Consider the following 16384-nt stretch of genomic DNA (forward strand, 5'->3'; position numbering starts at 1 on the left):
AAGTTACTCCTGGAATCAATTTTTACAATAGTATCACTTTTTTATTTATTAAAGAAAAACACACTTTTTTTTTATCACTTTATAGTTATGTATAATGATGTAGCTAAGCAATTTGGTTGCTGTTATCGCTTACATGACAGTAGCTACAAACAATCATTCCTTCACCTTTTTTCTTTCTAATATATATATTAACAAGAAGTCTGTAACCACAGAGCATCAAGAGTGTGCAAAAACACTGTGTACCAGTTGGAGGTAAAGCTATAACAAAGTCCTTACCCCTGAGACTCCTTCCAAAAATGTTACAGTAAACAGCATTCTATACTAAATATACATTTAAGTAGAATTTATCAGACACCCTTCTTACAATTTTTCATTTCAATTTACACAAATTGAGGGCAATTGAGTGTTAAGGGCCTCGCTCAGGGTCCCAGCAGTTGCAGCTTGGTGGACCTCGGATTCAAACTCACAACCTTCCGATCAGTAGTCCAACACCTTAACCACTATCATATGTGTACACTACTGTTATTACACTATCACACTTGTACACATTATTGTGGTATTTTGTATAGGATTGTCTGTAAATTAAATGCATTCATTTTCTACCGCTTATCCGAACTACCTCGGGTCACGGGGAGCCTGTGCCTATCTCAGGCATCATCAGGCATCAAGGCAGGATACACCCTGGACGGAGTGCCAACCCATCGCAGGGCACACACACTCTCATTCACTCACACATTCACACACTACGGACAATTTTCCAGAAATGCCAATCAACCTACCGTGCATGTCTTTGGACCGGCGGAGGAAACCGGAGTACCCGGAGGAAACCCCCGAGGCACGGTCAGAACATGCAAACTCCACACACACAAGGCGGAGGCGAGAATCAAACCCCCAACCCTGGAGGTGTGAGGCGAACGTGCTAACCACTAAGCCACCGTGCTCCCCTAAATTAAATGCATTGCGTTGTTATTTTAAGTTTGTACTCTTGAGGGTCACCAACAGCCAGTACAAATTTCCTTATGTAATCCCGTGTGTAAAACATAGTTGGCCAATACAACCTTTAATTCAGATTCTAAATAGATGAAAAAACTTTTTTATATCCGCAATTAGACTTGTGTAGGTTGTTACTATAAACCTGACAATAAAATAAAACCTTCTGACTTGCATTTAGATCTTAATAACCTTTTACTTCTCTATTATCTCTGCATGTAACCTAGTGCAGTGAGCTTATCCTGAGCCTATGCTGGGTATAGAAGCTAGAAATATGCCCTGGATGGAACACCAAAACACCGATCCTCATGCACGCTCATCATATCTAGGCTCAATTTAGCATAGCCAATCCACATACTGTTTTGTACTGACATGTGTTTTGGAGGAAGAAGGAAACTGGAGAAAACCCGCATAGACACAGAGAGAAGATGTAAATATCAATGCAGATAGCAAACTCGGATTTAGATTACACTCTCTGGGAGAGTGAGGCACCAACAAAACCTTTAGCACCATTGTATATACAGTATGGTACAACTATAATAAATTCTAACACATTCTCAATCAACACACACACAAAAAAAGCCAGGAACATTTAACACACTCGGTTGCTACAGTTATGTGTCTGTGCAGAATTAAAAAAAAAAAAAAGCTTTACATCAGTTGTCCCCAACCACTGGACCAGGGACCGGTGCCGATCTGTGGGTCATTTTATACCGGGCTGCACAGAAACAATAAATACTTTATTTTGATTTCTATTTTATTAACAATCACACTCTGAAAAGTGTTTTATTTATTTATTTATTTGTTTGTTTGTTTGTTTGTTTGTTTATTTATTTATTTTTAAGAAGCAGATTCTCTTTTAATAACACGTGTTTGTCTGTTTCTCTTTGTCCGTCACTTGTTGTGCTCGTTGTATCATTTTATTAAAATCGCAGAGCTATTTTTATTTTGAATTTTTATATTCCTAAAGCTGCTTTGCGACAATGTTCATTGTTAAAAGTGCTACAGAAATACAGTTGAATTGAATAAGCATGTAATTCATGTAGCATATCTTAAGAATGTAGTTCTGGTGGTCTGTTGTATACTGCTCCGTACTGGGATTAGAATATGCTGGTGAAGCCTTCTAGATCAAGACGTGCCTGTGTTATTTTAACCAAATGAATTTGGATCATGTGAAAGATGACTTTCACTGACACGTGCAGAAACTCTTGTGTTTAACAGCTGACTCTACTCAGGATGTGATCTGTAATATTCCAGGCGCCTATGCTGTTATAACATTTACCAGACAATATATCACACTGCCATATCTCATACGTAAACAGCTTCAAGTCAAGAGCAAGGCCTAGAAATACCGTTCGCACAACCTGTACAACTATGCCTAAGGATGTATTCCAAGGCCTGTGTTTATAAATGGCCGATAAATCTGAATAATCTTGAATCTTTCTGTTGTGTAGCACACAAATCATGACAAACTAGGGTGAAATGACGCATGCATTTTTCGCGCCACGATATTCCCTATGGCTACATTATTCAGTACATTGAAAAGCAAAGCGTAAGTCTCTCCCTCGTACACGTACACGAACACACACACATACACACAGATACACACCCCAGTCGCTGGCCGTTCGCAGGCTGTGAGGTAATGTGTGTCTGTGTTATTGGTGGCAAAGCGCAGTATTCAGGGAGGCCAAAACTTTTGAACTTCGAAAGCTGGGAACAATGAAATAAAATTACTGAAGTGTGTGATCACCTACTCTGTCCTACTCAGCACTTCCAGATCAGAATCCAAACTGGCCACACACACGTGGGTCCAACAATACTAGTCCTTATCCTCTTGTGTTAAATTTACAAGCTCAGCAGAATTTTTTAAAAGCCAAGACCCACCCCCTACAAACACGCACACACACACACACACCACTGGGGAAGAATGAGTCAGCTGGGCCATTCTAAAGTACCAACTCCAAAAGCATCCCATTAAGTGCAGTTGTGTAAAGTTTATTTGTTTTTTTTTAAGAACAAAACCAAACGTATAGACCCGGAACCTTATCTGCAAAATCTGTGACTAGTCAGATCACAATTAATATTGTGTTTATACACTATATATAAGGGTGGAACAGTGGTGTGTTGCATAACCGTCAAAGTCTCTCGTTTCACCTTGAGACTTTGGAGTTTCGCAAGTTCTTCCAATGTCCGTGAGGGCTTTCTCCAGGTTTTCTAACAAAACAAAACAAAATAAAAATCCCACCTCGGTGGCTAAGATAAATTGCCCTTAGGAGTGAACGAGTGTGTGACTGTAGGAGGTAGAGTGCTTCGACTACTGATCGAAAGTTTGTGTGTTCAATTCCCACCACTGCAAACTTGTCGCTGTTGGACCTTTGAGTAAGGTTCTTATCCCTCAAATTCTCAGATGAATAAAATATCTCTGAAAAGTGTGTGTTTGTGTGCATGGTGTGATGGATCCAATCCATCCAAAGTGTATACCTGTCTCACTCCCAATATATACTATGATTGGTTCATATCATAACAAACCTGTCAAATAAAATATACCACACAGCTGCAGTTCACACAATATTTAATTATAATATCATGTTGAATTTTTGTATTATCTGAACTCTGGAAGCTTTAATAAAACCTGACAGGACACGCTGTTACAACGGGGTGATGCAGCAAGATGCCAAGTGGGGTTCTACCTTGATCATTTTCTATAACAGCGTACATTAAAGTGTTTTCTTTCTCTCATAACCCTGCGAATGACACATTATCATCACTCATAGCCATTTAACATAACATGTAATGCTTCAGAATGTCAAGACGAGTAAGTTCCTGTTATCGCTTATGTTTTAGCAGTTAGAAACATCATTCATTAACCACTCTCTCTTTTGTTTCTCTCTTAAAATGAAACACTTTGAAGTGAATTAAAAAAAACTGCTTGGCATGCTGAAAAGATCCAGAAATTACAAAGTGCTTTGTCTTTACAAACCTTCTGAGTATTACACTGCTCTGATACTGGATACTCCTTTCATACATGAACAAAACATAAATACTGTACATTTTAATCCATTTTTTTATTATCCTTAAGTTCTGTCAGCCCGGGAGGAGGAAGACAGACCCATACGCAGGAAAGCTTCAAATGATTAGGGTGTAATAAACGTAAATACACACATAAAACAGGAACAAAAGATGAGCACTGATACACCGACGAACACTGACGAATACACTGACGATGATTCCGCGCTGCCATCGACAATGCGGCACGGTTATATAGACATAATTAACAAGAGGGAACAGGTGTGTAGAGACGGGGAGGTATAAACAAAGGCGGGGCAGACACGTGATACGGAACATACACACGCATATGGCAAAAGTCCAGGCTGAGTCCTGACACTGATATACAAGTATATAAGCCACTGTAAACGGGTTGTTACTATAGAAACAATAACGAATTAGAAAAAGGCGATCAGTATAAAAATATGATTTGAATTCAAGCCCGTGCAAATGTTAGCACCATCTGATCAATCAGATCACATAATTAAACCGTGGAATGAATCATTTTTTACTCATTTCATCCCGAGTATTAAAATGTGCATTGTGGTGTTTCAGAAAAAAGTCACCCAAAGGCAGCACAATCCAAATCCTTTCATACTGGCATTGAGATAACTAATGAATAACACCATACATGGCAAGACTTTGCTCTGCATTGTTCTTTTAATGCCTGGGCACATTAAATATGCAGGGCATTGACAAGAGTCACAATTTTTATTCTCCTGAAATGCTGACTCTCATGAGGGACAGAAAGACAGAAAGTTTTCCTTAAAAATGAAACTAGGTCACATTTTGCATAGAAGAGCAGAAAGGCTCAGGAAGTTTTTCAAGTGAGACGTTGTTGGAGGAGGTTTTAGGCAGACGAGCCTTTGACTGCGACTTCCCAAAGCTGCAGGTCTGCTGCAAGTGGAGCATTTCATTCCCATGTTCCATGACCTCACAGATGTGTGTTTGTCGTGTGTGTGAGTGTGTTCATGCGCGTGTGTGTGCATGTGGTTGTTTGAGAAACATTGCACAGAGACCAGCGTGTCTTTTAATGAAATCAAACATCCACTTCTTTTTTTAGCCGGGATATCAGAGATACGAGGTGTGTAAAAAGAATGCCTTCATGCTTGGATGTCTGTATTGGGTCTTGTGTCTGTTTAATGTCTCACACCAGACAGATTTTCTTTGGCCTGGAAAATTTTTATTCCATTGTTTTAATGTGTGCTCAAAAATCAAATAAATGAACGAACGAACGAACGAACGAACAAACAAATAGTTCCAAAAGTTACCAATGTGTCAGGACTCAGCCCGGACTTTTGGCTACATGCCTTTTGTTTATTTTCCTCGTCACGTGTCTGCCCCGCCTTCGTCCGCCCCTCCCTGTCTCCACACCTGATCCTTATTGTGTCATCATTGTCTTTTATATTTAAGTGAGAATCATTAGTTACGTTTACCCCTTCGTCATGTCTAGTCGTTGTTAAGTGTCGTCATTTGTATTGTTTCAGTTATCGTCTTTTTGGACTTTGTCTTCATTATTTATTAAACCCCTTTCATTTGAAGCTATCCTGCATACGGGTCTGTCCTCCTCCTCTGGTTGTGACACAATGTTTTAACATTTCCTTTCTTGCTTTCCATAAGATTCCTAACTGATAACATTGAAATGGTAAACCACTTCATTTTGTTCATGCAAGCTAAGAAACAGACAATAATAACTAGCCGGGGGTGTTTTTATCCCAATGCAATGTAAGGCAATTTTAAAGTGTCAGCAAATTATTTATTTAAATCTGCACACACATGCTAGTTTGGCTGAGCTAGCTAAGCTGTTTTACTTTCTTTGTCATTGTCATGAATTGCCCTCTCAAAGCACAACACTTCATGATGTGTTTCCCTGCGTATTTTTTACATTGTGCCTTTTATGTGTGCCTTTTTTTTTTGTCTGGTCATTTTTTTCTGGTCAACCAACCACCCCTGGCCTATGGTTTTTGTATATCCCAAATATATCTTCTCGTTGGCTGGATTTGTTGGTTTGCATAATTTAATTCTGCATTGTCTTTTTTTTTTATTTTGACCCTCGCTCATGTTTCCAGTTTCTTTATAGACAATGGATTAATTCATTTTATTGTGTTTTTAGTTGCACTATGGATTGTGATTATGACTGTTCAATAGTAAATATGAAATTTAGTTTGACATAACTTAAATAACGAGAAACCATTCATAGCATGTTATAGTATATAGAAACCATGTACAGTAATTCTAAGCAACAAACGGAAGGCAAGCATTACTATAGCATACACAGTGTGTGTAAAGTGATACATTGAATGAAATCAAGCCAGATGTTTATCTGAACAGATGGGAGCTTGAAGCTATGACATAAATTGAAGCTAATGGGCTACAAAAAATGATTAACTGGTAACAGACTTGAAGGTTGAATTCGGTTACATTTTTATTCGAAACTAAATATCATTCAATTATATATATTATTGAAATATACTTCCATTTACTTGCATGTGTAGGTGTGAGGCAGTTCAAATAACATTATCTGGGCATTACATTTAATCACAACTGTGCTGATATTCAGTACAACCACATGATTGAGAATGTGATATCTCTTTTATTGCTCTATATACAAGCAATTAATATCCAGCAACATCTCACTGTCGCAACCGGGAGGAGGAAGACAGACCCATATGCAGGATAGCATTAAATAAATAGGTTTTAATAACATAAAACACAGGAACACAGACGAACTAGACAGGACAAAGGACGAGGGTACACTGAACACATAGGGAACAGGTGTGTAAAGACAGGGGTAAACAAAGGCGGGGCAGACACGTGACACAGAAGCACAAGGCCAAAAGTCCGGGCTGAACCGTAACACTCACATACTATATGACCACATGTTCTGTTTCTTTTTGCTCTGCTAGCAGGAGCCCAAATAAGTCGTACTCATTTTATAGCAGGTTGGCAAGCTGGCTAGCTATCTAGCTCATTTTGATTTGTATGTTCTTGTTACATGTTTCCTTTTCATTATCAAGTCCAAATGTCATGCAAGTGACGAACTTTCATATTTTAAGCCGAAAGATATATTCCTGAAAACTAGAGTGTCTGCTGATGGTGGTGCTAATACTACTAACGCAACTGTAGTAACAGTTTCACACTAGGAATTTTACATGGGGAACACAAACGAGAGCTGTGATTGCATCCCAGTGTGTTAATTGGCAATGTAAGCACTGTTGGAATGCAGCCAATCAAATTAGTGGACCAGAACTAATTGTTGCATAAGTATTAATATAACCATTAAAAGATACAAAAAGCAAAGAAATCTCAACATCAAATATTTTAGCAGAAATAGTGTGAAAACATTGCAAACAGTTACACATACTTGTATTTTTCCCAATGGAGGAAGTGTGGCTTCTGTGTTGGTGAAGGTGTGGCATCCTGTTCTTCAAATATTATTTTGAATGGCAATCCAACTGTGTCCACAATACCGGTTTGACTTGGAAGCTTTTATCAAAGGAAACCCTACTAATGGATAATTGTGTATACAGCACACAGCCAAAAGCTTGTCAAGAATACCTAACCATCACACCAATACACCAGCCTTCTCCAAACTGTTGGAACCACACAGATGTATAGCATGTCTTCACAGGAACTGAGGGGCCCAGATCTGCTCCAGAGTGACGATGCAACTGAGCAAAAGTAAGCTCCATGAAAAAGATCTGCCAGAAGTTGGAATGAAAAAAATTGAGTGTCCTGTGCAGAGCTCCGACCTCAACCCCGCTGAACACTTTTGGGATGAACTGAAATGCCGACTGCACCCAGGCGTCCTCATCAAACATCACCTTAACCACAATCACCAGACCTCACTATTGCTCAGCCACACTCCAATATCTGGTGGAAAGGTGCCCAGAAGAATGGAGATTATTATAACAGCAAAGAGACTGAATGGGATGTTCAACAAACACATGTGGGTGTGATAGTCAGGTATCCACAAACCTCTGACTATATAGTCTAGAGTCTAGGGCATTCAATCCAGATAGATGCAATCCAGGGGCATAGTTGGAACTACTTTGTGTAAGAGTATGTAGCATCACATCAATGCCTGCTTATTTGAAATGTATTCAAATGCACTCCAGACAGAAAATAAGATACAGACCAAATGTTTTTTCTTGTGGCATTTGCAATTAGCACTAAGGCTGAAGTAAAACGCTGTCATTCATTTTCATGGCTGATGTGCTCAGCTGGCTGACATTTCGCCTGATTAGAGCAACATGCCTGCTATAATTAGAGACACTTGAAAACGGTGAAGTGTTCCGTTCAGCTTCTCAGAATTGAAGGTAGAAGGGTGTTTCGACACTACAGTGGTTTATGACTTTATGCGTTTAATTTTTCGAGACATGTTTTGGTTTATTTTCATATTGGATTACTCATAGCCCCTTCCTTTACCTACTAGACCTCTGTAGTGAAGTAGTGAAGTCTTTGCCAGGCCTATAATCAAGTAACTGCAACTGTCATTGCCACTCACAGTCCTGAAAGTATTGCAAGAAAAACATCTACAATAATATATTCAGCAGTTAAGATTATGCAGTAGAAAATCTGGGAGATTGTGTATTCAAAACCCAGACAGCTCCTGCTTCTCCCTTGAGCACAAAGGTGTTATAAACATGAATAATATGGGTTTTTTTTCCAGGCATTAAAAAAATCTAAATTTCAGGCAGAACATGATTGAAGACATCTTATAAGGACTTTTATAAAGACCAAAAATGACAAATATCCTTCTACCAGGTTAACTTGTACCAAAATGAACCATCCAGTTAACCATTAAGCTTTTTAGGACAGGATGGGCCAGTACAGTGCCTTAAATAGGTATACATCCTCATTGCAGTGTGGTATTATTATTATTTTTATTTAGTATTATTTATTGTCATTTCTATCATATATAGGTAATTCAGTACATAATGAAATGAAACAAAGTTTCTCCGGGACCCTAGTGCTATATAAAGACAGTGAGCTACATAAGACAACAAAATTGATTCTGGTGGAGCCAATGTTAATACAAGTGACATAATCAGATGACCAGAGACCAACTGTATGCAATTAAAGTGTGACATAATCTCAGTATAAATACACCTGTTCCAAAAAGGCCATAGAGTTTTTTTAGAGAACACACATAAATGTGGCATCATGACCAAGACCAATCAAAACATGTCTGGGACAAGTTTTGGAAAAGTATCTATCGGGGTTTGGTTATTAAACAAATATAACCGAATTTAAATATCCTGCAGCATGAAGAAAAATGTATTATTTTAAAAAATTCAAGCGAGAGAGGGGGATGTCCATCAAAAGCCTTTCACTGGGGAAGGAGGGAATTAGGGAAGCAACCAAATCACTGCCGTGGACATCCATTGAGGTCACTGCTCTTTGCGTGGTTTGGGTTCAGCCTCATTTGTCGGTCACGAAAGTGAATAAACGTGAATGAAAGATTGCATAATGTACATATACAATGAGTGTTGCTCTGAAGAAACTGCCAAGAAGAAGACCAAAGCACTCCAAACAGCTTTGGTCAATATCCCGAGGTTATTATGCTGACGCCTTCTACACAGTCAGCCCTAAAGTTTCTACAGTCTTCACAGAACAGGAAACTTCAGGATAAACCCAGCCAGCAGGGGAGCTTATAAAACCAGGGAGGTGCTTCACTGAAGCAAATGTCAGATTACACCATGTCCTGTGCTGCATTGTATTTCTCAGGCCTCACTCTCTTCCCTATATGCTAAGTAGAAGCAGAGAACAGAGGAAAGGAAGCTGTGGCTATTACACTCAAATCCCAAATGTCACTTTCTGGCATGACATGAAAAGGTGAATGTGATTCACTTCAAGTGCTGATCAAAGATTATTCGTGAAATGTTGTTTAGGCTCCTGAGGCCAAGGTGTCTTTACTCTCCTTTTTACTGTATTTCTACCTTTATATTTTGTAATTCTATTTTTTCTGATGTTTTCTTCCACTTTTTGATCTTGTATTATTGTGTATACATTACGTGAGCTGATAGGGGTATAAACGTTTTCGCAGAAGCAAGCTGCAGCTAAGTACATCTCCGCTTCATTGAAGCAAATTTGAACATGATGAAATAGGGAGATGTGGTTCACAGAGAGTCTTTCTCTGGAACCAAACAACCCTCATCTTTGTTAGGATATGTAAGGACTCCGACAAGAGTAAAGGAATGACTGGGGTGTTAAAGCAAACACAGTAAAATTATGCATTTTGGTTTATCCATGGTTGTTTGTATCCACCAGTTATAATGCAACTGACATAATTAAACACTAGGAAATTATTCTTCACTGATGGATTCAGGATCAGTAGATAACCCTCTGAAGAAGGGGAGGGCAAATCAGCAGACATGGTGATATTAAAAAGTTAAAGATTAAAGATGGTGATATTAAAAAGATTTTTTTGTTGTTGTTCTTCTAGCCAGAAGAAAAAAAAATAGCATTGCCAAAGGCTCTGGTGTGGCATTACAGACACAATCAACAACATGTGGAGCTGAGACAATGTGGCAGTGCACAATAGACAAAAGTCTGGCCTTTTTTATTTGTAGAAGCTATAGTTTTTTTTTTTTATTAAGTGAATTTATGTGTTCTCCCTCAATGCTGTAACTGTAGCACGGCTTCAAAAATCCCACCACCTGCTGCATTACACATACATTACAAATATTAGCTGAGGTGTGACCTCCTACATAAACACCATTTACTCATCTCAGGTGACAACAGTCACACTCAAATAACACGTTACAGGACAGGTCATAGCCGAAAGGTTCACAAACGACTTGTTGATGCTACAAAGTCACTGGCAATCCTTATAAAGCTTTGCTTTGAGTTATCTCTATTATGGTGTTTATCTAACTGACTAGCTGGCTATATATTATTATGTTATATTAGCTCCCACCTTTTAGTCTAGTCAGTTTTCTGGGCAACAAAACCCTGGGTTTTGATCAGTATACTGAAGTTAAGAACTCTTTTATTTAATAGTGTAGTATACTGACGAGCTAGTTCTTCCAAATGAGGAAAATCAGAAAATCACTGTAACAGAAGCAGAAATGATATAAGTCCCATGTACACCCACAGAATTCTTTTTTCCTAAATTTACATAACAGGTTGTACTTGATCAAAGATGATTTGACAATCAATTTGTGGCAAAAATACAAAGCTGGATAAGTGATTTTAAAGACCCAGAAAGCCGTCTACATCCACATTTAGTACAGCCTAGCACCCTCAGGGGTGAGCTTATCTTGCCTTATTTAAACTACATCTCCTTGTAGATAACTTTGATCTTCAGGAACTAAGGATGAGACATTCCCGACTCTGGAAAATCCTTCCTGTTGGTGTGAGAAGGGAAATTCCTCTCTGTGAGTAATTACAGCAGTTAGATCTACCTGATTAAAGGGTTTTTAGATCTTTTGTTACCAGCTGACATTTAATAAAGCTCTTAGTCTGATGTATGAATGCTTTCCCTCACCCAGGTACATGTTCAACATCTTACATCTAGGTGAATGTGTTAATAACATTAAGCAACCTTGCATAACTATTAACCGTCTTGATCTTATATTAATATATATATACTGATATTGAAATTCTTCTAGAATATACCTCTATAAGTTTTGAACATCTGCATCTTGATACTTTCACCCAGTCTTCCAGACAAATTTGATTAAGATCTGTCAGATTGCATAGGAAATGTTGGTGAACCATAATTTTCAAGTCTGGCCCACTGATTCTCAGATTAAGGTCTGGACTAGGACCGAGTCGTTCTAACCCAGACATGTACATGGTTTTAGTTTTACTCCTGTGTAGTTTTGAAAATAGGGTCATTGTCCTGTTTGGGATATTTTTGTCCACGACTTGTATGATTTTGTGTAAATTGAATTGTATAACTCAAATGAAATCTATTGTAGTTGCAAGTTGTAATTTCACCAATTGTGGAACAGTCCCAAAAAGGCATAGGGAATACTTACAGAAGGAAATTCTAGGTTCCTGTTATAGATACATGGTACAGCATGGTAAGAGAATGAATTTAGTTGAAGCCCAGGCTGTTATTTATCACAAACATGCTTAGTCTAGCATGAACCCATGGACAATTTTACTTTATCGTCTGATCAGACAGTCTCTCTTCCTGTAATTCACCATATGGACTAAATGTTGGTAATCATTTACAAGACTCTTATTACCCTAAAAATAGCCTAATTTCCAAACTTTTGGCCAAAGGTGCAGATGATTGACCACTTTATAAGTCCATGATCTAACTTACAAGTGTCGTTTCCTCGAGTCAAGAATCAATTGTCGACCTACACCTGAAGGTAAACAACAGCTATAGGGTCAAAGCTGGAGTGTAGTTGTGCATGAACAATGAGAATACCTGAAAGACGTCAGGTCATATCTCAACAGTCTAACAGTCTCGACAGGACAAATTTTGGATAAATGTGACAACTGGCTTGAAAGATGAGTAATAGATCTATCTCAAACTAAAATAACTCACACCACCTACCACTTACACAACTTATAATGTTTAACCCTAGCAGTTACTCACCAATTCACACATAGCAACTCCCTTGTTAACGTTTATCTTGGCAAATGCACTTTCTGTTAAATTCCATTAAAAAATGTCTACACTTTGTACTAGTCATTAAATGTAAATGATTCCCCAAAGTGAAAAACTATACTGTCTTGGCTTTTTAAGATGCAAATGTGTGACTTTAATGTTCACAAGTCCACAGCTGATTGTAAAAAGAGCTTTTAACCATTGTATAATCTGAGCAATTCTAGAATGTAACCTCATTTATAATTGGCTATGTTCTGAATGATTTAAATCATAAAAAAAGCTAAAAAAGGCAAAAGACAAAGCATTTTGTCTCCCCTGTAGCACTAAAGGGTTAAAAGCCTCGCTCAAAGGGCTTAATGCTTATTCAGAATGTATTTTTGAAGCATTATTGCAGTTTTGTCAAGTGTCCATTTTGCAAAAGTTCTCTTGGATTGTGTTAGGAAATCCTCATACAAGTCAAGAATAACACAATTAACCTTTTGATTGACATTTACAAGATGTTCTTATTTTCTATAGTTCATTCTCATTTGCTTTAAAGTTAGCTTAAACTTAATATTTACTTGTTATTATGAAGAAATTCTTCCAAAGGAATTAATGTGCATGAATACACTGGTTAAAATATGCAGCGGTTCTGCCTTTCTTTTAAGAAACAATGAGTTGGATATTTTATATTTTATGCTTAACGCACATGTTATTACATCACATAAAAATAACAATAAAGTTCCAGCATGCAAAAGCAGGCCATGCAAAATACTGAACATAAGATTAGGAACTTCATGTTTCATGTTTCATATCCATAGAGAATTTCTTGGAAAGGTTATAGATGTTTGTTTTCTTTTGTGGAACGGTAACATTAAGCAATTTACTATTCAATATTCAAACCATTTTATGGTCAAATTCAATCAATTCACTACTAAAGAACAGCCTGCATAAATTGTGAGTCGTATGTTTTCTAAGAGAACACTTCCATCACCTGATATCTATGAGCTCATTGTTTTGGTCCTGTTCCATAATGGGGCCTTAGTGAATTTTTAGCTCTTTATCCCAATTTGTTGTCTTTCAGATGGAGTCTTGCCAGATCTGAGCCAAGCTGTTATCCTAAACTCTTTCTAGATGACCATATAGAGTAAAACAGCTGGCAAACATCATAATCCTAGAATTCTACTCATCCAAAAATATATGTCATAAGCAAAAATTAAGGTAGTTGTAATTTGAAGTGGAAATGGCTGGATTAGTTTAACATGTTCTGACAGGGTAATGTTGGCTGTCTGATACTATAGAAGGACGGCTACATCTCTGTCTGTCAGTCCTCCCTTTAGGGAAAATTGGCCACCCAGGAGGAGAGCCGTCCATGCAGACATGCTTTTTCAAGAGCGTAGTGTTTTTGTGTCTGCATAATAGCACCACTGTGACCGAGCCGGTTCCATCATGCCATATCAATTATGTTCGAGTCAAGCTCTAGGGTTCTGACAATGCACTCCTTCAGCTTGTTTAAGCCCTTGTGCCTGCAGCATACAAACTCGACACGCTCTGCCTTGGCCCCACTCTTATTCACACACTCCTAGAAACAAATACCCTTCAGAATTTTATAGAGGTGATTCAAATCTCCACATTCCAACTGATGCCATTTTTTTTATAACACATCTCTTAATCCTTGGGGAATGGCTCATGTAAACGTGGCTGTAAGTCTGCAATTGCTCATTTTCACTAAGCTCTGAAGACAGACACATTTCAGCATGCTGTTATTTTGCTTTGTGAGAAGACTGGATGGACTGAAGGACTTTAAGACATCTGTCTCTCTTTGCAGGAGATAAAAACTCCTCACTGTTTACAAATACCCCCTTACACCGAGGACCAGAATGAAGCAGCTGCCACCAACCAGGAAGAGTATGCACTTTGTTTTATGAAGGGAAGTCTGGCGTTGTCATTCAATATGGGCAACCTGTGTGGATTTGAGACAGTGTCCTTTTTTTTTTACTTAAGTTACATACAAACAAGTGTACAGTCTTCAGTGTACGGAATGGCATGGGAATAATTTGCATCTGATTCATAAACTGTCATCTAAACTAGCAGTGATTTGAGCGTGAATGATGAATCAGCTTTAGCTGCACAGATGCAAACTCCCACCCAAAAGTCCCTTATTAGCATGTCATATGCATAGCACATGCCCTAATCAACCCTCATATACATCTGAAGGTGACTTGTGGAAAGAAGTGAAACGCTTTTCTCCAATGTTGCTCAAATAAAGACAGTTATATCGGCTTTTTTTTTTTTGCTTTAATTTAAATAAATGGTCTTTAAAATTAACCGTTCCTGCAAATAGTTAACAACTTGAACTAAAGTCGGATTTAACTATAGCTTCAATTACTACTTACTGTATAGGTTTCCATCCTGAACAAACAAACAAACTTTAGTCCATATCAATAAATCAAAGTCCCAAACAGCTTATCATAAGAGAAATCCATAAGAGAACCTGAAGATTACTGGATGCAGCATTCAGCTTATTCCTATTACATGTAAAAGATTTGCTTCTTTTTTTTAAATTCATTTACTGTACATACAAATGTTTCACTCCATGCTTAGGAAAGATTAGTCTAATCTGATTTTAAACCCTAATCGGTTTTATGATGTTGGATCAGAAAGTACAGTTTGTCCATAATTGTAGCCAGGAAATCCTGGTAAAGTCTTTCACAAAGGTTTCGCTACAAATGGACTTTATTCCAATCCAGGAAAAATCTGTGGCATCTAACATCCCATCCCATGTAGGTAAGTTCAAAACAAAGGCTCGCTGATGTGTACCATGATGCTGATTTTCTTGAAATGTTGAAAGACTTAAATCAAATAACTAAGTAACCCAAGGCTACGTTTAAAAGCCCGAACAGTTCTACTGTGGTAAAAAAAAAGATAGCAAAGAAGCATTTTTAACCACCTCACCACTCACTCGCTGTGTATAAGTAAAAGCACAATATCTCAAATATATTTCTCGATATGTATTATTAAAAGATTTGATTAAAGTCTATGGGGTGGACAAATTAGTAGCCCAGGAGTTTATTCAGTATTTCCCAGCACACAACAGCCAGAGCACAAAGAACATGATGCACAATTCAAGTCAAAGATAAAAAAGATGTTGAATGATGCCCATTTACATACATTACTGTGTCTTTTTTTCGATAATGCAAAAATCATACACTCAATTCTCATTTGCTTTAAAGTTGTCTTATAATGTGTATTTTTAGAAATATATTCTTTCAGGTAAATTATTCTGCACTTCTACTCTAGCAAAAATGGCATTCTTTAAAGTAACGATGGATGAATATTTTATGCTCAACAGGCATGTGTTATTACATTAAAAAAACAAAACAACCAATACGGTTCAAGATGCATGCGAAGGCTAGCCATGTAAAATACAGCATGAAGCATTCAAGACAATTCCATGTCTCATTCATTGGGAATATTTTTAAAAGTGTTACATATGTTTTTTTGTGAAACAGAAATATTGACCAGATTACTATTCAAATATTTTAAACATTTTAGGTTTTCGATTCAATGCAATCAAAGCTTTCACTTGTCATGGAGGTTATGAGTACACATAGCATACTTTATGGTGATGCCAGACACCTTGATGCTTTGAGTATATCACCTGCAAGTCATTCTAAACCTGAGGACTGAACATCACATCCAACAGTTGAAACATTGCTGATTTTTAGTCAAGGTTGGGAACAAGATGCAACCTCCAGTTGCATGAGGATCATGTACTCAATACTGCATGAGGATATC

The 16384-nt window shown here is 37.8% G+C and overlaps 1 protein-coding gene across 2 annotated transcripts in view; it reads right to left on the minus strand.

The window, feature by feature from the left end:
- Positions 1–16384, minus strand: part of adamts17 (ADAM metallopeptidase with thrombospondin type 1 motif, 17) — a 132934-nt gene that overhangs the window by 86273 nt on the left and 30277 nt on the right. The gene's annotated exons all lie outside the window — the stretch shown is intronic.

Source organism: Tachysurus fulvidraco, chromosome 2 (genome assembly GCF_022655615.1).
Source record: "Tachysurus fulvidraco isolate hzauxx_2018 chromosome 2, HZAU_PFXX_2.0, whole genome shotgun sequence".
NCBI classification, from domain to species: domain Eukaryota; kingdom Metazoa; phylum Chordata; class Actinopteri; order Siluriformes; family Bagridae; genus Tachysurus; species Tachysurus fulvidraco.